Source organism: Cryptotermes secundus, unplaced genomic scaffold (assembly GCF_002891405.2).
Source record: "Cryptotermes secundus unplaced genomic scaffold, Csec_1.0 scaffold690, whole genome shotgun sequence".
NCBI classification, from domain to species: Eukaryota; Metazoa; Arthropoda; class Insecta; order Blattodea; family Kalotermitidae; genus Cryptotermes; species Cryptotermes secundus.
The window spans coordinates 448,312-475,693 of record NW_019740662.1 but is presented as its reverse complement, the minus strand read 5'-3'; the positions used below and the strand labels follow the sequence as shown (position 1 = coordinate 475,693).

At 40.0% G+C, this 27,382-nt stretch overlaps 1 protein-coding gene across 1 annotated transcript in view; it reads right to left on the bottom strand.

The window, feature by feature from the left end:
* Window positions 1-27,382, bottom strand: part of LOC111872535 — a gene marked incomplete at its 3' end in the record, with an annotated part of 319,037 nt that overhangs the window by 290,307 nt on the left and 1,348 nt on the right. The window lies entirely within an intron of this gene.

Sequence of the window (27,382 nt, the reverse complement as noted above, 5' to 3'; positions counted from 1 at the left end):
GCCCTGTCGCAAGGCTGCTACCTATACAAGACGGAACAAACATAGAAGAAACGCAGACAGACATCCATGCCCGAAGTGGGATTCGAATCCACAATTCCAGTGTTTGAGTGAGCGATAAAATTTCATTCCTTAGACCGCTCCCCACATTGAGTGCTTTAACAATGTTAATTTATTACAGAACAGAAACAAACTCCGTGGCTTTAGTCCGCAAGCGAACTATATCGACCAAGCGACCGCCTCTTGTCGGCGAAATTAGCGCCAACTTTAGCGGTTAGAGGGTGTCGCGTGGTCAGCGCAACGAATTCCTACGGCCGTTAATTTCGGTTTTCTAGATCGGAACCGCTACTTTTCCATTCAAATAGCTCCTCAGTTATCCTCACGATGCTGAGTGGACCCCGTTACGGACCCACTACTTCTCAGAAAACCTGGACTCGAACCCGGGACCTCTGGATCTGTAGCCAGGAACTCTGACCAATAGACCACAGAGGCGGTCACCCATAATAACACCACTTAGATCGCATAAAATTCAAAATGACATCCTAATTCATAAAAGTATTTTATCAAAAATTGTATTCCCCGTGATTATCAAATTTTACGAGAAAAAAATAATACGGGCAGAATAATACTAATTAGTTTGATAAGGCAAATTTATATTTCCACGTATAATTTTATCGAAATGACAGTGAGCATACGAAGGACAACTTATTAATAATTATCAAAGTAAATAATACGTTGTGCCCACGCCATAGCTCAAGCGGTTAGTCGCTGGCTTCCCACGGCGGCGGATCGGGTTCGATCCCGGGTCTGGTCAAGTGGGATTTGTAGAGGACAAAGTGGCGCTGAGGCAGGTTTTCTCCGAGTACTTCGGTTCCCCTTGCCAATCTTCATTCCACCAATTGCTCCACAATCACCCTCACCTAACATCTGGGGCTGGTACATTAGGCCAGAAGTGACCACAGTACAAGGGACTTGGTCCCACCCCACTAGCAATAAAAAAGATAATTAGCACTTCAATTAAGAAGGCTTATTATCTTGGGAACAGATGGTGATATGGGACCCTAGTGCGAACGGGAGACCAAAAAGCAAACGACTGGAGACGTGGTTTTACATTCCTGTGCATATACTCGTACAGCACACAGCTCTTTGTGCCAACAACAGATGATACAATTTTTGCTCCTGCCAAGGTAATTATTTCTGTGAGTTCTTTGATTAAAGAGAACCAGTTGAAACAAAATTTGTTTCGATTGCAGGTTCCCGTACCAAGGAACAACAATAAAAACGTAACCAACATCCGCAAGGAAATATGGCGTTTGGCGTTTGAATGCTCAATAAGGAAGAGCTGGGTAGCGCAGTCGGGAAATCTACGGGCTGGACGGCCGCCGGGTTCGGAGTTCGAATCCAGATATGGGCAAGTTTTATCTCCCTTACATGTCATCCAAACCGATTCTGGGGCCCACGCAGCCTCATATCCGATGGGCAAAGTGACTGGGGCGTGAAGTGGATCACCCAATTCCAGCTAATGCTGAGGTCAAGAACATGTGGATCTATACATCCACCCCCCATATTTCTTCATGGCACAGTGCTTAATTACTTAAGCACAGGCAAAACTTTACCTTACCTTTAAATGATCCGTAAGTTAAGGCTCTAATCTTTCATTTGAGATACTTCTGACTTATCTAAAGCAAAGTTTAAAATTAAAATCGGAATCCTTTATATTTCTGGGCACCATCGAAAAACCTAAAATTAAAGTTTTGAAAGAAAGAAGTACAACTGTAATTGCTGTTTAATTTGCCTATAAGTCTCTGTATCTCTGTGTGAAAGACAGTGACTAGGGGTGCATTACAACAAATTTTCTCAGAGAGACGACGTTATAAAGTATTGAAGGAAATAAAATAATGAAGCTGAGAAGTTGTGACGGCGGTGACTATGCAAATTAGTGCCGCATCCTGGGTTGTGGTGCCACGAAGTACAGTGCACCCCCGGAGACAGTGATCTGCATAATGAAGACCCGCAACTTTACGTCTTTACCTAATATCATTATTGTCAGTAAGAAAAATGATGATTAATGGGACATGTAGTATCTCGCACAAGGAAATAGGAAGATTTGTAAACATTCAGAATATTTACAAATATAAATCACTCCGTCCAATGTGACCTATAAGTTTTTTACTACATGAAAACTTAACACCCTTACATGTTTCGGTCTCTGTGGACCATCTTCAGAGGGCAAACATCACTACAAATAGGAAACCACTATCACATAAGTTGTTAGGCGTAAAGTACGTACACTTATATGCTACAATGCATAGTACACAAAATAGAACATTTCACAAACACAGCAGCCACGAGCAAACCCTGGACGATATAAAGAACCTCCACATCAAGATAGCCAGGTGTAATAATATCTGCCCCCTACAAGAGTGACGATGGGAGAACGAACACGAGCCTGCATGGTTTACGAATTTTAATTATCGACAATAAAAAAAAATAATTTTTAATTAGCATCAAGAAATTTTATATAATTTTTTAAAAACTTTACATTCCCAGGAAACTGCTGTGTTTATTAAATGTTCTATTTTGTGTACTATGCATTGTAGCATATAAGCATAAAAGTAAAAAACTTATAGGTCACATTGGACGGAGTGATTTATATTTGTAATTGTTAGTGTGACGGACCAGAATGAAACAAATCAAACTTATTCAAAATATTTCTCCATTCTGAGATACGACGCCGTACAGTCCGGCGAATACCAACTGACACTTGCCACGGGATCAGCGGTTAACGATACTCCAATAATAATATTAATAATAATTGTACTAATGATAAAGGAGCACTGAATATATATACAACAAAAGCTAGACCAAGACTAGAACTAGAACCAAAACTAGACTAAATTTTAAATATTAGAAAATAAAACGGACATGGTAATGACGTAGCTGGAACCATGAACTTAGTAAGTTCAATCAAAAGAAAAAGTATCTTCAGAGGCAATAGTATATTTACTGCAAGCATCCAATAATCTGCTGATAATAATATTATTAATAATAATAATTGAATTCACTTCTTTCTTTCGTGTGTGAAGTGAACAGCAAACAACAAATAACAATAAATTAAATAATACAATTCATTTCAATTCTTTATTATTTATGTGCCGAGTCAACAGCCACAAGGCCAATTACGGACAGAGCACAGTGTAGATACAGGTAATAATAATAATAAAATCATGTAATATTTAGTGGTAGAAAATAAAATATATGCATTTACAGGGATACAATATATTATAATGGGTAATGTGAAGTTAATGACAACAATTAGGCCAAACTACTGAAGTGCTCGACAACAGATAAGAAAAAAATTAGAGGCAAACACTAGAGAATGAAAATATATTAACAAAAAAGAGGTGAACAAACAAATACAAAGATGAAGAAAAATAAATAAAAATGTGGTAACTAACTACATAAGACCATTAGAATTATGAACAAATATTGTTAATAATCTTTTGTAGAATAATGTAAAATATGAGTGAAAGAAACGGCTCCTATTGCAAAAATATCGACATCTTTACCCACCACGTAGCAGCATAGGCGCACCGAGTAGAAGAACAGTGTTTACGAGTATTAGAGGGATAGACGCTAAACATTGGTTAATTCCTAACATTGAGGTTAGGAACATGAAGACTGTCATTTTCTAAGAGGGAAGTGCAGAATCTAAGGCCAGGATAGAGCTGAACAAAAAAGGTGCATCAAGGCGATATATCCGTTTACGTAACGAAAGTGGAGTTCATTTCTCAAAGGTAAAAGTATAACTAGAAGGAGAATGAGGGAAAATCGATAGAAACAAGACGGACGGAAACTTCTGCTGGAGGCGCTCAAGCTTGATGGCATCGGTAGAGGTGATAGAGTTCCAAACTACCGAGACATATTCCAACTTGGACCTGACTAAAGGGGCCCATGCACTTACGAGTGTGGCTCGCGAGTCCGGCTCGGGGAGCTTGACTCCGGAGCCGGGCTCGGATTAATTTCACCACAAACTCATGAGCTGACTCCCAACTTCGCGACCCACACACGGACGAGTTTGGCTCATTAGAACCCGAGCCGAGTAGGACTCGCGAGCCAGACTCGTACGTGTATGGACCCCTTAACGTGAAGTATAGCATATATAAACAACCCAGGGAGCAAACTTCAAGGTTATGTAGCGAACAAGGCCTAATAGCTTCATGTACTATGAAAATAGTCAACATAATTGTGAATCAAAGAAAACACCAAGTCCTTAACGCTGCAGGTGCTTGTTAACGGCAGCATGACAAAGCTGATATTCCTAATTCACAACATTTGTCTTCCTGGTGTATGACAATAAGACCCACAAAGTTTGAGGAACATCAGTAATTCACGGAATTAATGTCAGACTGGAGTAAGAGACATCCATGTGGAGAGTGAATGACGCGGAACATTTTGAGATCATCAGCAAAGATTACAAATTTTCAATCATTAACAGAGTTATATAGGTCATTAACGAATAGGTTGAAAAGAAGAGCCTCAGAACAGAGCACTGCGGCACATCGGAAATTACTTGAAAAGGTAGGGGAAACAGTACAAGTTCGAACCCGAGATTTTCCGTTAATTAACTGCGAAACTAACTAACGTAACCATCAGGAAATGCAAAGGAGCTTAATTTATGTTAGAGCAAATTATAATTATAATAATATAAACAACAATACGTTAGTCTTTCGAAACATACATTCTGATGAAACTGATCAAATCAAGTGTAATGAGATTGTCAGGATTTGTATCAGTCACAGAAGAAATTCGTAAAAGATTTTAGTTGGGAAAATCTGAAGGAAGACATCATTTGGGAGAAGTAAGTGTCGATGGGAATATAATACTAAAATTTACCTTGAAGGACTAGAGTGTGAGGTTATGCACTGTTTTTTTTTATTTTTCCCGTATGAACACGGTAATTATTATCGTCTGGGATTCATAAAACACTAGAAATTCCTTGTTGGTAAACCTTCAGTTTAAAAAAAGGCGGGTAATTTCTTGACTAGTATATGTCGCTAAATTTGCATGAAGGATGTTAATCCATGACGTTATGATTAATTATTTGCCCCAAGGAAACTACGAGACTCCTTGTATTTGATTATATTGCAGCCCCATCGTGGTTGCATAAACGTAATAAAGCTCTACATACTCGTGTATTCAGAGGGCTACGCCATATGAAAATGTTCATACTACTAAACTACTCACCACGGTGGGGCGATTATAGTGACTCCCCTCGTAAAGGACCTAAAATAGAAACTATAAGCTTAGATATTATAAATTTCAAAAGACCGTGCTCATCCCTGATCTAGGGGGAAAATATACGCGAACACTTCACAAATATTTACCCTTACTCAGGCTTTCATAAAGTGTAAACAGAAAGAAAGTTCTTTTCTACCGCTTATCCTACCACTAAACCCCTGGGTTTTGCATTTCATTTGTTGAATCCTTCACTCAAACCCATGTAATTACTGATTGCTGAAAAGAACAACAGATCTGTTTCCTTGTACGAAACTTGTGCAGAGAAGAATGCTCGTCTTTGATGCTCTGCCGTCCAGTCTAATACGTGTAGATGTTTCCCAACGTTTAGGAAGAATGTTCCGCGTCTACAAAAAGGATCATCCCAACAAATAACATTCTTTATCATCGATGCCGAGAATTCACACCCTAGAGATTAAGAGAAATTCATAAGCAGATTGACCAAAGTTCGTTGTTCATTAATTAACGTTGTGGTGCAATGCCTTGGTTTGGATTTGTTTCTAACCAACTGTTGCGTGTTGTTTGCCGGGAAGTAACGACGTCACCCCGGAAACGCTACAGTGACAACTCGTAAAGCAAGCGCATATGCAGTTATGGATAAGTCAAGGGATTAAAGAGGAAAGAAGTCTCAATTAATCATACGAAATGACTATGTGAGAGGTAATATGGTTATGTTACATAGTAAACTACATTTTCATCGTCATGTTTACTACTTACATTCGCTGTCATTAAAGACGGTAGGGATACTTCTTTTCATCATGCGCAATTTTTTATTCTCTGTATAGTCTAAAATGTTACGTACTGCCTTAATTCCTTCAAAGTTCGAATCCTCGTTTGTTGCCTGCAACAACCTTATTTTAACTGATTTTAATGAACAGGTAAATATAAAATGTTTTGAAAATCTGTTGTAATCGATTTCTTAAGTTAAATTGTTGTTGTAATTATGGATCAGTCTTGAATTATTTACCGTTCAAAACAATTTATTCCAGGCGACAACACTTTGATGCTTTATTTCTTATCAAAGTTTTCAAGAAAAAATTAATAACTGTTCTACTTTATTATGGATACTGTTGGTCTCCATGCACCCAATAAGAAATTACTAAATTTCTATCCTCAACTTACTAATGTTTCAAGACTTAGCCCTCCAACAACGTGTGTCATAGCTGCAAACAGCATCTGCAGATTTCTAAACATTTAAAAAAACATACTATCTCCATAGAGGAAAATATTTTCTGTGTTATTCCTATTAAGTTCGTGGTCCCAGTCACGTCACTAACGTGTTATCTGTATTGTTTTAATATCTAGTGTTTAATTCTTTGTGTAGTTTCTATTCTAGCTCTAGTTACGTAGAAATTCAGTGCTCGCTTCATATAGGCCACCAACAGTTGAAAGGCACTTAAGTAAAGGAATTCAACTGAATTTTTATTATATAGATTATTCCTTTGGATTTTAGAGCAGACCCCAATTTGGACACAAGATATTCACAGAACCAGAAACGGAAGAAGATACTTCTACTGTAGTAAATACGCGTGGCCGAAGTGAACATCCTTAAGCAACATAACGGAGCTGCGTAGACCATGGAATAAATATATATGTATTAGTTCCGAACCTGAGAACTCTAGAGAAAGAAATTTGAGCAGCAGCTTCAAGACCGACTTAAATTAAAAGCTGTGAGGGTAGTTTTTATTTTATCGTAAAGTTGGTGAGAATTTGAAATTTATATAAATGATGAGCCAGTACCCTTGAAGAAATTCTGTTTAAAGATTTAAAAATTTTTTTTCAGTTATCAACCTTTTTTAATTTGCATAGTGGGGGGTGGATTCCAGTTGGGTTCACTCGGCACGTTGGCCACTGATTGGCCTATTGTACCTCCCCCTGGTGATTATGATGGAGAATTTGGTGGAATGAAGATTGGCATGGGAAATCGAAGTACTCGGAGAAAACCTACCCCACTACCACTTTGTCCACCACAAATCCCACTTGATCAGACCTGGGTTTGAACCCGGGCCGCCGCGGTGCGAAATCAGCGACTAACCGCTTGAGCTGTGGCGCGGCCCTTATTGGTGACCTTTATCTAATATGCGTTGGGCAAAGGCGTATTCATCTTTATTAAACCTTATGGTTCTTATGTGTTCCGTGTGTCTTGTTACTAAATTTCGGCCCGTTTGATTACTAATTCATAACTCTAATCTCATAAAAATGAGGGTTTGTAGATGTCGATTCAATATGCCTATAGCATTTGAGTCCGAGAAAGAAATAATATTTTCAGAATGCAAAATGTACGTGAATTTATAGCATAAATGATAAACAGTAAAATCTAAAGTTGGTCACATTAATTTCTTCCTATGACACAACGAAATTAGGGCACGTCATGTATTTTCTATAGATACCTTGGTTTTAATATTTTGATTCCCTGATAGATCGACAAGGGACAGAAAGATCAATGTTGCTACAGAATCATTCCCTCTCTGAAATAGACCAACGTGATGTATGGTTATTGGTTTTTGTCATGTTGTTGCGGTGGGTTTTGTTGCCTCGGTGTGGCCTGAAGGCAGCGGCCAGATAGGTTTAGCCTTCACAAAAATGAACGTAAAGCACTCATCCGTCGTATTTGCATTAAGTGTGGAAGGTGGCCACTAATATCATGGATGAAATTTAAACACTTCCACTGTTCTGCTTTTTCAGAAAGCTTTTAAAGGATCCATAAATAAATTGTACCATATCATTACTAATTTAATCGTGGATTTCTAATGTCGAAATCCGCATCTGTAGTCTAGTGGTCAGAGTTCCTGGATACAGATTCAGATATCCGGGTTCGATACCAGGCACTACCAGATTTTCTGAGAAGTAGTGGGTCTGGAACGGGGTCCACTCAGCCTCGTGAGGATAATTGAGGAGCAATTTCAAAGAAATAGCGCCTCCGGTCTAGAAAACAGAGATCAACGGCCGTGGGGATTCATTGCGTTGATCACGCGACACACTCTATCCGCAAAAGTTGGCATTAACTTCGCCGACAAGCGGCGGTCGCTCGGTCGGTATAGTTCGCTTACCGACTAAAACCACGGAGTTTGTTTCATTTATTTTGTTGCTAATGTCGAACTCGTTTAATTTGCTTTAAACAGAGAAGAGATCTATCGAGCGCGCGTGGTCTAATACCGCTCGAACACTGCAGTTCTTCTCTGTGACAGACTGTCCGGGTATTGCACTGGTTAATTCTAATGTGCAAGTGAAAGTCTTGACTAACGATTAGTTTATTTCATGCCAGCTAAATGTGTAATATCATCTGTTTCATATATTAATAATGAAAGGAAAAAAACGTAAGTCATACAACAATAAAACTGAAGGTGAATGAAAATAGGCAGAGATAATAGATTTAATATGAAGAAAGCGATATAATTTCCAACATTTATATGTACTATAAAACAGCTAAAACACTCTCTCATTTGTATAGACATTCCTGGACCTTACACAGAGGTCAGGTCTACTGAGTTCATCAAGCCTCGCAATCATCTTGGTTTCCTCAGTTCTTACAGGCCTCAGTTCATTTCGACACACTTTCTCAACTGGTAGGGCTACCTAACATAAAATTAGAGGATTACTGTGCATTACGATGTATGAATATGAAGGCCCTGAATGGAAGCCTTCTTGCTCTGTATTGCAGTGGTCTGGCATGTCGGTGTAAAATCCTCAGCTAGGATAGCCGGCGTGGTGACGAGAATCAAACCCAAGATGTCCCTTCTTTAAGCCAGGGATAAGCGGCCTCCGTAGTCTAGAGGTAACGTTCCCACCTCATGACTCGTAGTACGCGGGTTCAAATACCCGGCGGAGGTCGTCGAATTTTTAAGGGCGGAAAAATTCAGGGAACAAGTCCTCCGGGAGGGACTTTAAGCCGTGGGTCCCGTGTCGTAGCTTTACGGCACGTAAAAGAACCTCATATCTCCTAAGGAGGTCACTGAGCCAAATTAACGGACGTTTCCCGCCCAACAGCAGTCTCTAATACCTCTGGTAGATGGGGGAAGCATTATAGATACCTCTCAGCTAGTAGAGCCGGTCTCGCTGGCTGGGTGTGACTGACGGTAAGCACCAGTACCGGTAGGATATAGAGACTGGTAGAAATCATAGACCGAAGCACAATGGACCAATACAGGTCTCAGTGCATGGGGAAACCCACCCTCTCCAATGACTAACTAACTAAGCCAGGGGTACTATGCGACAAGGGATAAAAAACGGGGTCACAGAGCACAACAACTTTCATTCCCCCGTCAAATTTAATGCGGCATTTAAAATGTCCCCATATTCATTATCTCTACAATATGTGTATCGACCGTTCTAACCACGGACGGTTTCATAAGCATGGTGTGAGGTCTGCAACGAAACGAATTAGCAATATGTAGTGCCAGTAACTCGATATGACAAAGCTTTTGAGGGTCTTACATATGATAATCGTGATAAAATACAGCTATAAATAAGTATGATCACGTGTAAACTGATCCAACAAAGTTATTATGCTTTAATTTATGTTATATTTTGTAATGAATTGATAAGTATAATTACAAAGTCTGATTTATTTATTGGCCGTAATTTTGCTGTTTATTACAACCACAACGTTGTTTGTAGCATGTGTGGCCAGGCATTTGTAAAAATGGTAATGTTCTGTAATTTGCTGCAGGAGATATATTCACTTCACAGACGGACAGGCGCCTTATTCACGTTGCAGAGCCCAGCTCAGCCATCCTATGGGAACACAACGGAAGGAAGGTCACTTGAAGCACATTTTATACGAACGTCCTCCAGTTTCCTTTAAGTCAGCAAATAAATTCACCTCCTATTATGGAATCCGATCTTCACACTTCTATCCTAAAGACAGACAGCATACATCTACGAAACGTCGGCATCATTGCCAGTATCCATATGGTGTAACTGAAATATTCTGTACCTTTACTTTCTACAGCAATAAATTTTGACATTTATTTCCTCTTGTTCTTAAAGTCCCTGCTAGACAAGGGGATAAGGATACACGTGCATCTTCCCCGAGTCTCTCATACAGTAACTCGAAGCATGTTGACAAGGCTTTCGAAGGAGGAGGGCCAGTCACTCCAAGTGTTCTGAAGACATGGGCTCAAGTTTTCACATAAGAGAAGTTCAGCTTCTCAATGTTGGCAACCACTTGAATGCTTTACGAAACTCAACTCACGGTTGCAGTCTGTGTAAGGAGAGCCGCTATAAGAGCCCATTGAGACTTTAGGACACATAACGTGACATCTGAAACATATGAATGTCTGGAGTGTTTCAGCTTCCTCTTTCTTAGTCACCCTTCGTTGTTTCTCCCTTTCTTATGCTCTCAGCTTTCCCTTCTTTAACTCGAACTTGTTGTTTCTTCCCTTTTTCATTCTTAGCGTTTCTGTGATCTCTTGTTTCCTTATCTATCTCTCTTCCTTTCTTTTCACGGATGAATGCCTAAAGTTTATGCAATGTCAGAAGAATTAATTATAATATTTCAAGAACTTTGGCAATGGTATCCTGAGCAGAGAAACACTTTTCTGGTTACGACGTACGTATTTGGCAGTCCACTCCATTACAGTACCCTTTTTCATCCAAAATATGGAGATATATGAAAAATTAATTAAATGAAATTACAAGATGAACATTCTTCATGTTCGATATACACATTGGGGTTTGAACTAAGATTACCCAAATACACCGCGGGTTAATTTACACCACAGGCGGCCAAAATTACTGAACATCGGAGACGCGTGTGATACTTTTCGGAAGCTCGGAAACCACAAAGAGGCTTGAAAGAGATAGAGGTAATTAATTAAGAAACCCACATTTAAAGAAAATAATTATTTTTATTTTATTCATATGATACTCTTATTTTATTAAAATTAGTATCAGATAATAAATTAGCGTCTAGAACCGATTCGATGACCGTAAGATAGGCGAATATACCAGAGAAGTTTCTAGGCAACGGCTCGGTAAACACGTTCCCATAACAACGAAAAGACTCATAACAATAGAAGGCATTGTTGGAAATGGGGTGTTTCTACGTGGTCCGTGCCGAGGTTTTATCCTGAAAACAATTGGGGCGACCAAGTCAGTTCTCTACGGAAGTCTGTGAAGAGAGGACCTGAGTGCGTGAAGCTTCACTGTTGGAAGCCGTTGCCAGGGAACGGCTGGTGAAGACATAGGAGGCCAGAAAATGCTTCGCGGGTGATGTGGTGATTTGTGAATTGGGGAGAATAGCGATGTAACTGCTTGTAGTTCCGAGTGGTGTGTATAAGTGTTCAATAAATCCATTCACCAAATCCAAACCCCGCCTCGCCCGTCACTAGCCACACCCAGCCACCCCACTTGAATGATACTGCCCGCGTCCAGAAAAAAATGGTGCTCACTTGAGGTTGAAGGAGCCTGCCTTCGTATGGTGGGTGCCTTGTAACAATGAAACCACTACTCTGAACATAGTTTTGAGTTTCGCGACGAAAACTGCAAGGTGTAGACGGTTAGGTACTTGTTTCTAAACGACAGATGTACATTCAGTTAATTCGCAAATAAGGGACCAATATCCCCCGCCCCCCAACGGCATCATTGGTTCAGAACAGCCACTCGCGCCAGAGGAACCGCAGTTTGCCTATGTGAGTTAATCATAAGACAGCTATAGTGGATGAGGATATCAAATGGTTCAAGGACGGATGTTAACTGTAATACACAGAGACATGTGCTGAATTTGGTTTGAGCGATAATTCGTGATCCTGGGCCATTGTCACGAAACGTAAACTCACCACCCCACCCTTCCTGTTCCTCTTGCCTCCCTATGCGTGTTTCGTGGATCATGGGCATTACTGGCCACTTAAAGACTTAAACCGGTTGTAATCTACATAAACTACATACACTTCATCCTCGATAACCCGAGCTAACAGAAGCACTCGTGTGTGCAAACTACCGAATCATTCGGATTACTGGATTTTGAATAAAAATTTATAATTTTTTTGTACTAAAGTGATGTATTCCACAGAGGAGATTAAGAGTCGAATGACCTATTCTCGTCTGTTATCTAAAAACGTAAAAATTAAAATATACAAAACTATAATTATGGACGTAATTCTTGAATGGGTGTGAACTGCACAGTGAGGAGCTTCATAACTTGCACTCTTTGCCAAGTATAATTAGAATGATCAAGTCAAGAAGGACGAGGTGAGCAGGGCATATAGCATGCATGGGAGCTGATGTGCATGCATAGCATTTTGGCGGGAAATCCAGGAGGAAGGATACCACTAGGCAGACCTAGACGTAGGAGGGAGGATAATACTACAATGGATCATAGACAGGCAGGGTGGGATGGTATGAACCGCTGGCTGGCTTTTGTGAACACGGCGATGAGCCTTTGGATTCCATAAAATGTTGGGAAATTCTTGAATAGCTGAGCAACTGGTGGTTTTTCAATGCGGGTTCAGCTAGATGGAGTTATTTATTCAAAAGGCTTAGAACTAACTAGAGTGACCTACCCGGTGGACAACCAGAATCCGTGGACGTTAGATTACGCGCGGAGTTCGGGGCATGAGGTAATCGGGTTACATTTTTCACAATCTAAAAGCAGGTCCATTAACATATAACATCATGTTTCATAGCAATTCAATGTTACTGGAAGGGAATAAAATATTTAGATTATTTTTTCTTTTAAGTTTTGTTTGAGCCCTTTTCAGTCCGTTTTATTTTGACAAAATATAAGTAGGTTCATAAAATCACCGCGCTGTCTGTATTCAACTTATTTAACTTCTATTTAACTTTTGAATGGCTGAACCAAATTTCATGAAACATGACACATATATAATGATAAGCAGAAGACACTTCACCTAGACTAGCGGTGGAAGAATGTTGTAACACTGAAAAAGAAACGCCCAAAGACGTTATAAGTGTGAACAGTTGTATTCTGAGTGTGAAGAGTGATCGTCAACTAAACATTCGTCCAAATCCGAGACCCACATAAATTTTCTTGTTGCATTACCTAGAAAACACGAAACAATATATATATATATATATATATATATATATATATNGAGAACCTCAGATCCTACATAGCCCTATATCCCAGAAGACAGAACTCTTCATAACCACCGCTGTGAGAACCTCAGTTCCTACATAGCGCTATATCCCAGAAGACAGAGCTCTTCATAACTACCGCTGTGAGAACCCCAGTTCCTACACAGCGCTATATCCCAGAAAACAGAACTCTTCATCACCACCGCTGTGAGAACCTCAGTTCCTACATAGCCCTATATCCCAGAAGACAGAACTCTTCATAACCACCGCTGTGAGAACCTCAGTTCCTATATGGCACTATATCCCAGAAGACTGGTCTCTTCATAACCACCGCTGTGAGAACCTCAGTTCCTACATAGCTCTACATCCCAGAAGACAGACACTCTTCATAACCACCGCTGTGAGAACCTCAGATCCTACATCATTTTTTAACAATATGCTGGTGAAACAATGGAACACACAGTAATAATTATGGGAAAAGCGACGATATGACTGAGTTAATTTTTATAATGCTTGCCATCTGACTCCAATCATGTGCTAAAATGTATATCGGTACTCAATCGCATGAAAGGGTGCAAATTCATCCCTTCAGATCTAATATTGATCTGGTTTACGCAAACAGAAAGCCATCTGATTAAATATGGTTGAAACTTTTAGCTCCACGCACACTAAACCAACAATTAGGGTTAATATTTGTTTTACAGGATTAACGATTTCTTTATTCAGAGTACAGCAGACTTCCTTTTTTGTAAATATCCTCTTTTAACAGTAACACAGATCCTTGTCGGTGCTGACACGGATTCCCATATAAACACACCTGCCTTCAGGTTGTTGCAAATTAATTGGATTTGCACAACATGAAAGAAAGGAACGCAAGCAGGGTTGGTCAAGTCGTCCATCTGTCAAGTTTTGTGTCCGTCCATCTGCCACTCAGAACGATTCAACCCGAGAAACATTAAACGGGGTTTTATAAAAATTGATGTGTAAATTATTCCACTGGAGGTTTCTACAAATTAAGAATTTTTAGTGGTATACATAGTTACTAGGACCGCCTGTGTGGTCCAGTGGCTACAGATCCAGATCCGGGTTCGAATCCCAGCGCTACCAGATTTTCTCTGAAGTAGCGGGTCTGGAACGGGGTCCACTCAGCTTCGTGAGGATAATTTAGGAGCTCTTTCAAGGAAATATCGGCTCCGCTCTAGAAAACCAAAATTAACGGCTGTGGGGATTCGTTGCGCTGACCACGTGACACCCTCTATCCTCAAACGTTGGCACTAACTTCACCGACAAGCGGCGGTCGCGCGGTCGGTATAGTTCGCTTGCGGACTACAGGCCAAGGAGTTTTTTATGCATTGTTACGAGTCTGTCTCAATTTTGTGGGGATCCATACAATTTTTCGGAAGATGGAAAAACACCGTAAACTCCACGGTACAGTGTTTTCCTTTGAAAAGTTCATAGGTAGTCAGTCAATAAATTTATGCTTTTATGGAACGCTAATGCGCATGATCTTATTCACGAAGGTCCTTGCTGGATCGTACCTTTCGTCAGTTAAGCATATTTTTGGTCTATTAAATCCACTTCTACAACCTTCTCCCTTTATATCATTTTAATATTCTTCTTCAATGTACAACTGATCACCCAAGCACTACCTTCTCTGAGATTTGCTCACTCTGTATATGCATTTTTTTATTTACGTCAATTTACAATCTACTTGACCACTGTAAGTAATAAGTAAATGCGATGGGTGTTTATGTCGTGAAGGCGGCAGCTGCCCAGTGGCAGTACTCTACCTTTTAGTTACATAAGTCTTCTGGCAAGGTTGTCCTCAGTCGTCTTGCTGCTGGGTGCGGTTTCGTTAATTCAACGATTAGCGGGTTCTCGTGTCCTGTTATCCGAGTACGGTGTCTGGTGGCATGTGTGCATTCCTTACAATCCCCATCAGATACGATTACCGAACGAAAACGATACATCAAGTGCTGACGTCAGGAAAACACTGGATTAGTGAGAGTGGAAAAGTGAGTAGGGCAACAATTTACTCAGTGTCCAAGAGAAGAAATGTTTCGGTCACGATTTCGAGGTTATACTTCACGATAGCAATTACAGATTTGTCTTTCGGGTTATGCAAGATTTAAAAACAGGTAATAACCATATTTCCTATTAACTGACGGTAATAGAGCAATCTGTTTAACTTTCGGAATGCTTTCATTAAATTCTCTACGTGGATCAGAATTCTTGGTAATCTCAAATGAAACCTCCGCAGACTCTTATTATGATATTCCCATAGTTTAATCTGTCGCTTGCGAGATATGTCTGCTATGCACGTGGCCATGACACCGAAATGCGGAGTTCAGTGCTTTAGGAGCACGAGCACTGTTAATAAAATGTTCATGTAAAGGTAAATTTGCCCCTGTGCTTAACTAATTAAGCACTATACCAAGAAGGCGTATGGGGGAGTGGATGTAGAGATCCATATTTTCTTGACTTCGGCACTTGTTAGACGTGAGTGGTAGGCTTCACGCCCCTGCCGCTTTAGCCCCGGAGAAAGCGCCATCGGTACCCATTGAATAGGAGGCTGGGTGGACCCCAGAGCCGTTCTGGACGAAGTGAAGACTCCTCTGTCGTCCAGCCCGTAGCCAGTCGCTATACCAACTACGCTATCCCGGCTCCAAAATATTCATCTATTGATTCAAATTAATGCAAACAGCTTCTTCCAAAATCTTTAGTACGCCAAACCTATCAGACTCCAAAATTTCCCTAAATTCTGAGTCTATGTTGTAGGGAACAAGACTAGGAATAAAAACGTACTTCAGCCTGATGTACAAGGAGCCTCCAGATTCAGTTTTCATCATTTTTTCTTTCCTACTGGTTTGGATCTCCATTTGAAAGAGATGAGTTCTGTATTATAAATTATTTGTATTGTAGCGAGTTGACTTGTTACTGGGTAACGACCTCTAAACAAACAATGAAACAAAATCCGATGCTAGCTAATAGGTTTTTAATAAGTATATGCAGCCATTATTGAGTAAGGCCTTGTCAAACAAACATGTTCCCATGGAAACGATTGGATCACAACAATGAACGGGGTTTTCTACCAGGTCCGTGTCGAGATGTTATAATGAGGACAATTGGAGCGAGACAGAGAGAGTTGTAAAGTTGTCTGTGAAGAGAAGACTTAGTCGCTGCAGTTATTAGAGTTGTGGGATATTCTCCGGGCAGTAACAAAGTGAGCGCGGAAGCTGAAAAAATCTCCACTGTTAGAAGCCGTTCTCAGGGAACGACTGGTGAAGACATAGCAGACTAAGAAGGCATAGCGTGTGCCGTAGTGATCTGTAAAGTATGGAGATCAGCGATATAGACACGAGTCGTGTGTTAAATTGATCAATAAATTCAATCTCCAATTCAAATCCCGTCTATAGTTACTCCTTGTGAGAATATTACACCATAACAAATGTACCAAATTTTTCCATCAAAGGAACTTTGATATGAATTGTACGTCATAGAGGAGAAATAAAGAATGAAATAAAATTCACCTGATCACTGTTACAGATCTACTAACCAGTTTAGTCGAAATCGTGAAGTAATTCAAAGAAGAAATATGGACGGCATTCTTTCAAATTACGAATTCAATTGTTGGATTCTCGTACAGAAAGCATGAATGTATATAATGGTTAATGAACTGTACATCAGTTTTTGTCTTCTACTGTGAAGCATCCGGATGTAAAGTTGAATAATTCGTAAATGATTCTTTTGTCACACTACAATTTTCCTGAATGCTGCAATGGTATTTTGCAATGATACATTATGCTCTAAGGTTACATCTCACTGTTCATTATCCTCAGATCTCAACTGACAATAATTTTCTCTTGACACAGCACGGTTAATTAAACAAAATTGGTATATACGTATACTGCCTAAACAACAGTAACCAGCATGATCCCGCTTTACTTTCTGGTCACAAATTTGCTCAACCAAACAATGTGTTTTCTTACCAAGAAATACTGGTTTCCACAATTTGCTCTATGGCTATGGTGTCAAAATACACGTACTTAGGTTTACAGACTGAGGACTCTCGTACGCCGACAAAAAGCGGCAGAAAACCATCTGACGTTGACGTGCTGTTTTTTTGAACAGGGGTTATTTGTGAAGAAAGTTGTCTTCTGGGTTTAGGCACCGTGTATTCTTCGTTTTGGCCGACGTTTCGGAGGAACGTAGCGCCTCCATCTTCAGAGCAGTTGAATAGCTATTCAACTGCTCTGAAGATGGAGGCGCTACGTTCCTCCGAAACGTCGGCCAAAACGAAGAATACACGGTGCCTAAACCCAGAAGACAACTTTCTTCATTGTCATCGCCGTGAAAACCTCAAAACTTACAGGGGTTATTTGTATTCCCCAACCGCCTCCCTTTACCAAACTTATTTTTAAGGTTTATTTTACAACACAGTCAGTATGAATATCTTACAGCCTAATCTGGTAGAGTGACTGATACATTTGAAAGGATTTGGAAGAAGGCAGTCTTGCCCCAATAGGAGTACCTTCCGGTATTTCCATGGAGAGACTGAGAACAACACGGAAATCGGTCAAGACAGTTGGTGTTCTGACCGAGATTCGAACTGAGTACACCCCGAATAAAAGACTAGAGTGCTATTGTTATATCAGACTGCTCTGGTCGTTCACCAGTCGTTAGTCTCAACGCTTAACAACAGCAGCAAACACCTACCGCATGAAATATGAGACATGGCAAATCCTACATAATCGTTACCAAAATTAATATTCAGCCTGTCATCGACGTCATGTACACTATGTTCCTGCTAACACACGAAAAAGCCTGGCCGTTTATATGAGTAATCTCCTTTCCCTATTCTACTAGGTATGCTTCATTTAGAAAATACAAAAAAGTTTTTTAGTAACTTGACGAGTTCACGGCTCTGCGCTTCACGGCGGCCGATGCGCCTCCTGCTGAGAGGCGCATAAGAATTTTGTCGATGAATCAACCGATAACGTTTGGAATGAAAAGTAATTAACGGTAGACTGCTTGATGGTACTATTATATTTCACGGCTAGTAGTGCGGTTCATGAGTGAGAGTTTGTTTATGATTTGTCAACAGTAGGTAGCAGTTATTAGCTCCATTAGCCATTTGTTCTAAGTTACAGCTAGTGAGCGTCATGGTACAGAATACTTTAGAGCAACGTGTGTCTGAAACAATGTCATTCTTTGTTTCTTGTTCGCTGTATAGAACCACCAGTAACTAGTAGTCCGTGTGCGAAGCAATTGCAAAGTAGGACTCTGCTACTCAAGTGAAAAGGGCAATGATCATATAAATATAATTTACTATTATTGTAACTATTATCGTTTTTCAAATACAAGAATTTCCTTTTATTGCTATGTTGTTTCTTTTTCACTTGTTCTCTCTTTGTAATTGATTTAGGGCTGTTAAATTAGGACATAAATAAATATATAAGAATTTAAATTAATTAAAATTTCATCACCATTATTATTATTATTATTATTATTAATAATCTTACCTTCTTATAAGCGCAGGATGTCCCCATTTACTTCGCTCTCAGTACAGAATTTGTTTTATTTCTACTTAATATTTATTGAATAAGCTTTATAACGTACACACTTCTTTGCATATAATTAGAATGTTCAACTCGAGGAGAATTAAATGGGAAGTTCCTGCAGCATGAATGGGAGGAAAGAAGAATGAATTCAGGATTTTGGTGGGAAAGCCAGAAGGCATGGAGGGTAAGAATAAAATAGATATTAGAGAAAAGGGTTGGTAAGTATGGACTGCATACACCTGGCTCAGGACAGGGACCAGTGGCGGGCTCTTGTGGACATGGCAATGAACTTTTGGATTCCATAACATTTTGGGAAATTCTTGAATAACTAAGCGACTGGTAGCTTCTCAAAATGACTAAGCACCAGAACCGGAGTTAGTAAGTTAGTCAGCTAGTAAATTAGTTAGTTAGCTGGAAGTTTCTAAGCATGCTGTACTCCAAAATTTAGTTCCATTCGCTTACTCTTACTATTTTCTGTCGAAGTCTCAGTTTTGCTTCAATCATAAGTCGCATGTGAACACTATATGATCTGTTACACCCCTCAGGCTGCCTGCTTTTACTGCGAATTTTACTCTGGAAGTACTTCATTACTGGAAGATGATTCTCATCCGCCATAAATTCCTGACCTAGACTCGTCTCGATCCAGGTGTTCCCGATGATGAAATATTCATTTCGACAGGCGTAGAATCAATCAATCAATCAATCAAGAACTGCTTGGGAGACGGTTATTTACTAGTATTGAATATACGTAATCGAAGAATAGTTTGCAAAATATTTCGGTGTCAAGCAGGCAGCAAATACAAAGACAGAAGAGGTGACTATGCTGAAAGTAAGCAAGGTTCACTGGCTTAGAACTCAGCCAAAACCATTCATAACTTTGCGCTGACTCTCCAGTACAATCCAGTCAACCAGACCTTATTAAAATGAAAATTAAATCATGCTGGAAACTGTGTACGAGTTTCAACCCTTTAAAATACAGCGGTTACTGCTTACTACAAGATTAGCATTAAAAGAACATTGAGTTTTGTCTACATAGCTCACGTATATGTTTCAGAATAAACTGTGATAATTTCCTGAAACAGCATTCATTAATTCTTCTTTATAATGAAACATGGTGCGTCTTATGAGCTGCATGAGTAGAATATTCAAAAGTTATTTAACATAAATCCGTGTTTAGAAGCGTCAAATATAATTCGCTCCACAGTCATTTCTTTGGGAACCACAAAAATGTTGAGAGTACATGTAAGACAATCTAAATAGAGAGCGTTTAATAGTATTCCAGCATAGATCGGTTCCTGTCACTTCTACTTTTTACATTTTGCATTATTCGTGAGAATAAGTGCCCACTTGAGAACCATTTTTATAAGCCTTAAAAATTCTGTTAAATACTGAAGTACATTAGCTGCAGAAAATGTTCATGTTATTCCAACAATTCTGAATAACTGGTCAACTTCCGTTTATCTACTACAATATGACTTCTTCACTCTCAGACTTTCAGATTAACTAGCAAAATCAAAGCGTTCTAATGTTCTGAAGGGTAACAATAATACCTATAGATTCTAAAGGGTTCTGACTATGGTGGAGGACACACAGAATTGCTGGGGTTTTGGAATTTTTCCATCGTCCGGAATTTTAGGTAATAGAGGACACGACGTTTCGGAAACTGGATCTGTTTCCTTCTTCAGGTGAGAAAGGAAGACACCTTCTCAGTTGTGCCTCTTAGAAAGAGCTAATCTCAGTCTAGCTAGGGGCTCAACTGAGAAGGTGTCTTCCTTTCTCACCTGAAGAAGGAAACAGATCCAGTTTCCGAAACGTCGTGTCCTCTATTATCTAAAATTCCGGACGATGGAAAACGTCCAAACCCCCAGTAATTCTGAGCAATAATACCTATGTTTGTATGAATGAAAATCCTGAACGCCAACGACAGAACACATGACAGGAATGGAAACTCAGTAAATTTGTCTACTCACAGCAATCGCTGGATATGGAACTATGTATCCGAAGAGTGATAATCATAATTGAGAAGAATGAGGAATAAGGTACATTATGATTATTCTCGTAATAAGAAAAGGCCATCAAGAGAACCGGAAAAACTATTTGAAGAAAGTGATTACTAATTCTGCTACACATACGAGTACATATATTTGTTAAAACCATTAACATTTGTATAGCAAGGATTTACAAATACCATTCATATGAAATAAACTGTTCAACTCTCGATAGAAGGTAACATTTAATGAAAAAATTATATTAGCTTGTTATGGATATAATTTTGCCTGTGATGCTTATGGGTGTGAAACTTGGTCTCTGACATTAAGAGAGGAAGATAGACTGAGGGTGTTTTAAGAACAGGGTGTTGAGGAGAATATTTGGACCGAAGAAGGATGAAGTGACAGGAGGTTGGAGAAAACTGCATAATGAGGAGCTTCATAACTTGTACTCTTCTGCAAGTATAATTAGAATGATCAAGTCAAGGAGGATGAGGTGGGCAGGTCATGTAGCACGAATGGGGGAGACAAGGAATGCGTATAGGATATTGGTGGGAAAGCCAGAAGGAAAGAGACCAGAGGGAAGACCAAGGCGTAGGTGGGTGGACAATAGTAGAATGGATCTTAGAGAGATAGAATGGGATGGTATGAATTGGATAGATCTGGCTCAGGATAAGGAGTGGAGGGCTCTTGTGAACATGGTGATGAACCTTCGGGTTCCATAAAATGCTGGGAAATTCTTGAGTAGCTGCAGAATTGGGGCTCCTCAAGAAGGGCTCAGCTCCGTAAGTAAGTAAGTAAGTAAGTAAGTGGTGTGAAATATTATACTTCAGAGCTTATTCATGACTAGTTAGTTGACATTTTGTGATTTGACACTTCCTGTGTTCCATTACACATATGCTTCCCAAACAGCCTCTTCCCTTCCGGTTTCCCGATTAATAATTCTGTGCATTAATATTCCCCATGCGTGCTACATGTCAATACCTCCTCATCTTCCTGATTTTATCATCCTAATAATATTGTGGCATGCAGACCTGTTGCTTGGCAACGACCGCAAAATAAGCAACTATACAACAGCCCGTAAACAGCAAGAGAGGGACGGTGCTTTATGTGCGATCCGTGTCGAGATGTAAGTTGCTGAGTTAGTGAGGCAGACACAATAACTGCTGAAGTTCGGTCGTTGTGAGCTGCTGTTATGAGGAGCTGGTAACTGAGGTCGGGGACAGTTCAGGAACCCAGATGAAGAGGCACTTCCGCCGTTGAAAGCCGCTACCAAGCAACGGCAGTGAAGATGTGACTGTAGACAATGGTGTGTGTCCGTGTCTGTGTAATAATGAATTGTAACGTGTAGTCACTCGCCGTATCAATAAATCCGATCACCAATCCAAAACCCGCCTGTGTTCATTATCAAGTGAAAATATTGCCATGTGTAGGGGGGACGCGTGACGAAATTAACGGGTTCTAGTTCGGATGTTTAGATTTATTGGAATCTCTCTTAATTACAATTATTACAGCGCTATCGCTGATTTACGCAATTTACAGTTCACCGTTGCACGCGCACTGGGATTCTCAGTTTCCACTAGTCGTCTCCTGGCAACGGATCTTAACACAGAAACTAGAACTTCGAATCACTACGAAGTCTTCTTGTGTTCAGTCACTTTACACTCCTCTGTCCTGATCTGTATTCAACTAGTCTTCTCAATTCACTAAGGACATGCTTCATTCTCGTCCTTGCGCTCTCAACTGCTCCTAGCTTCTGAATTCACTTCCCTTATGAGCATTTTGCACAGACCCCACGGAAAACAAGGTCTGTATTTTGACGTCACCGCGTTGCATACCACTGTCTGATACGGTAAAATGTGTTTGCCGAGCCGTTGCCTAGAAACAGGTTGCATGTTGCGTGCGTGTATCACAGGGTGTTTATCGAGCCGTTGCCTGGCAATGCGTTGATCAAATCCGTTACAATAATTATTACGAATTGTGGATCAGGAGTTGGGAGTCGATATAGCGATGGGCTACGGGCTAAAAGACGGATTTTTCTTCCTGACAGGGGAAAACTTTATTCTTCTCCACAGCTTACAGACCGGGTATGCGGATTTCCTGTGAATAAACCGGCCGGGGTGTGGAGCTGACCACTCGCCTCCATCTAATGCCGTCAAGAATGATGGAGCTATACCTCCACTCCCTCACAGATCTTCATGCCATACTGCTTAATCAAGTAAGCCCAGGGGCAAATTTACTTTACAATTTAGGATCTCACTCTGTTATTTGTTCCCACCTTCTTGATACTTGCTCTCTCCTCAGTCCAAATACATTTCACAGCATCCTACCTCATTAGTCTCATGGACCATGTATATGAAAGTGGCAGTTAGGTAATTATGTGAAAACTAGGGCTACAACGAAACAGGCTTCGAAAGCCCCATACTCATCCACGGCTCAAGATTTCATCAACACTCACCCCAATGCGACGCAAGGAGACTGGATCTTTACACCACCCGTTACAATTCCTCGTTATTGTACCCAATTTCAATATTTATTAATATTACCGTATTCATCAAGTTGGTATATTGTGCCCTAATTTCAAATTAGAAATATTGGTTTCATCACTAATTATATTCCAATTTATAATTATGAAATCATATCTACCTAGTTTAACTCAGTAATAACCTATCTCGTTTCATACGAGTTAACAATACAATAACTACATAGACTGAAAATGCAGCTGTGGATACTAAAATACGACAGGCAAAGTACCGGAATAACGAAAAGCAGAAAACAATTCGACAAATATGGATCCCGCCTTAATTCCATCCTAGCTCATACTCCCTTCATTCTCTGTTTTATCATCTGATTTCAGATGAACGTTTTACAGATAGATTTTTCACGAATTGTCTTACTTTGTCAGGTACTTGAAATCAAAGAAAGGTTTCCACAATAAATTTTTTAATGGTTAATAAGAACATTGAAAAAACAGCTAATATACGTTTATTGATAGCTGTGACGTTATTCCTGAATGCGTCTTATTTGTCTCAGTTGAATGATATGTTCCTTCGCGTTTTGTCGGTGCACACTTCTTATCACAAAATGGTTATATTTCCAGACTTTCTAATTGTGAATCCGCTGTGAATATGGGCCAATGCCAATTTTAGGAAGTGATTTACTTCTTTGTACTGTGATATCCGAGTTAATGCTTTACTTCTGAGGCTGACAAGTCCGTGTCAGTATATATTACAATTGGTAGCGAGCCACGTGAGTTTCTCAAGTTTACTTTCAGTAGGTCTCTTGAGAAGTACGTACGTATATATGTATTCTTTCCGCTAATTATTTCCAAAATGCACGCCTTCAAGTGTGCCTGGAAGGGACTTGCTGAATCGTAATATGCACTAGTGTACCGGTTACCAAGAAATTGGTCATATTGAGAGTGTGGGCCGCTTTGAAATTTTTGTTATGTGATCACATATTTGGTTAACTGATTCATCAACTCTATGGACCGTAGAGAATTTATTATGGTCTGTCTGTTATTACATACAAATAAACAAAATCCCACCTTAAGCCAGTAGATCGCCAGTGAAAAGCTCTGACGCCATTAACACAACACAGATATTAATGACGATATTGGTAAATACGTCAAGCAGTCTGCTTGACCGTGTCTCACGGTGTTGTCGCTTGCAGATTTACCTATACTTCTTCAACCCTGAAGATGGGGGCGATATGTTCCTCCGAAACGTCGGTTAACACCACATATACACGGTGCCAAATCCCAGAAGACTGCTTTCTTCATAGTCACCGCCGTGAAAGCCTCAAATCTTACATAGATTTTCCTAATTTTCGTGCCTCCTTCCAAAGAAATTCAGAGGTATGTAACATCTTCAAACAGGTAACGACTATTTCATTTTTTACTGAATCGTAGACTGAGAACGCATTTTGAATCTCGGCAGGTGTCGTTGCTATTCTCTTTGAAATTACTTTTGCACTTTCTGGTTAACTGGAGGATACTGCTTTAAATATCCCACAGCTGCCTTCTTTCATATCCTTACCTACTTGCGAAGAAATTCCGCTCCTACTTGGCGCTGTAGATCCATATGCACTTCACTAACATAATGCTCTAATGGCCTATGAATCAGTCCATATCATAAATAAAAATTGTTTCGCCATGACACGGGACCTAATTAACCTCTCAAGTTGATATATGGATGTTAGGAACGTATGACATTTGATTTTGAATCTTTGTATTCCATGTTTACATCAAATCAGTGAAACCGTTATGTACAGCTACGATGCCATACTGACAGTACATGTCAGTACATGTCACTGTAGTTCTGTTTGAATTAATACTCATCAAAGCTGTAAGGCAAAGATTGTTCTTGTTTCTTACTCCAGATCTTTCACCAAAACTGCTCACTTCGCAGAAAAATGTTTAGTATATTTATCAGGTTGGTGTAGAGACAGCGCACGAGACTTGCATCCGATAGGCTCTCAGTTCGATTCAGAGCTGGAACACTGGCTATCCTGACGGAGGTTTTCGTGATTTTTCTCAGCCTTTCCAAGCAAATGATGAGATAGTGCCTGGATCAGGCCACGAATGCTTTGAGCATGGAGGAAGTTCAGTGTTGAATAGTAGAAAAGTGATGAATTATGAAGGTTCTAGATGGAATTAATCCTGACCTAACGTGACGTATTATCCTGGAAATTTGCACCGAGGGACTATAGAAAACAACGATAAACCTTATACAGTATAACCGACGGCTCAGTCGAGGCTCAATCCAAACACCTCCCTCATACAATTCTAGAGCGTTGATTCTTGATGAACTAGTTCGGCTGCGTGCATTAAACCTGCACTGTGCTCATCACAGTTCCCTTTCAAGAACTAATCGTTTTATTCCGTGTCGCTGTTTAAGAACTGCTTCATATTTCTCATGACGCTATGCAAAACCAGCGAATTCTGTTCGTGTAAGTAAGATGCATTCTAGTACTTTCCTACCGACCGCGTCTTCATCCAACAAGATTTCACCACTAAAATTCCGTGCACATTACTTGTTTCTCTCTTCCTGCTAATATGTTCAGTCCACCGTTTGCTAATTAACTTTGATACATCGCAAGTAAAACATAAGAAATTGGGGAGTTTTGTAGAACAGCGCACTCATATGACTGCCTTGATGAAAGAAACGTTACTCTCAAAGTAAAATCAGGTCCGATGAGACAGCCGATGTTAGAATGACGTAAGATGGACGCCAGTATTGTAAATAATCACAAATGTATGTAAGTTTTGAGGTTTTCACGGCGATGACTATGAAGAAAGGCGTCTTCTGGGTTTTGGCGCCGTGTATTCGTTTTGGCCGACGTTTCGGAGGAACGTCGGCCAAAACGAAGAATACACAGGGCCAAAACCCAGAAGACGACTTTCTTCAATCACAAATGTAGTTCATAATACTAATAAAATTCAATTACGTGAAATAAGAAGAACTATTATAGTAAAAGCAGTTTACCACAACTAACATATTCTTGTTGTATGACATATCGATAGTTATTTTGCAAAACTATTTCACAGATACAAAATAGTTCATTGTATGAAATGCGTGTGACTAACCTCGCAGAAAGAAACAAAGATATACATATTGCTGTAAATTAAGTTAAACTTAAAATCTGTGCCAAGTATTTCGGAAAGGCGAAAGTTCTGTGACTTGTTTAAAACAAATTGAGTCCTAGATAAAAATGGAAAATAATTTGATCCACACGATTGAATGGTGTTGTTTTATTTTTAAATTTAATAAGAATTTTCAACGTCAAATTTCATGAACGTTCGTTGCCTGAAACTGAGAACCTTTGGACGTAAGGAAGACAGAGCAGTAAGAGGCTGAAGAAACGGTGTGATAAGAAGCTTCACAGTTTTCCCCGTCATCAGATATTATTAGAGTGGGATGAGAAATGCATACAGAGTTTTGTTTGGAAACTTAAAGAGGGGAGACTAATTTGGAAATCCAGCTGATATCGAAGAATAATATTAAAATAGATCTCAAATAAAGATGATATGATAGTGCTGACTGGATTTGCCTGATTGCGAAGAGATGAGCTCCTGTGAACGCTGTAAGTAATAAACCTTCAGTCTCAAATTCTTAACCTAACCGAGCAACTGATAGTTTCACGGGAAGGACATGCTGCCGTAAGGCTCAGACAATATATTTTTTACTATTTCTTGGGGTGGTGTGAGACCGAGTCCACTTGATACGTCAGCCACTATTTGGCCTATTGTAACATCCTCGGATGATGACTCATTGTGAAGCAGTAGGTGGAATAAGAATTGGCAGGGGAGACTGAAGTACACGGAGAAAACCTGCCCCAGCGCCACTGTATCCACCACAAATCCCACATGATCTGACCTTGGACCGAACCCGGGCCGCCGCGGTGCGAAGCCGGTGACTAACTGCCTGAGCTGAGGCCGCGCCATAGCTCAAGCGGATAGTCGCTGGCTTCGCAGCGCGGCGGCCCGGGTTCGATCCCGGG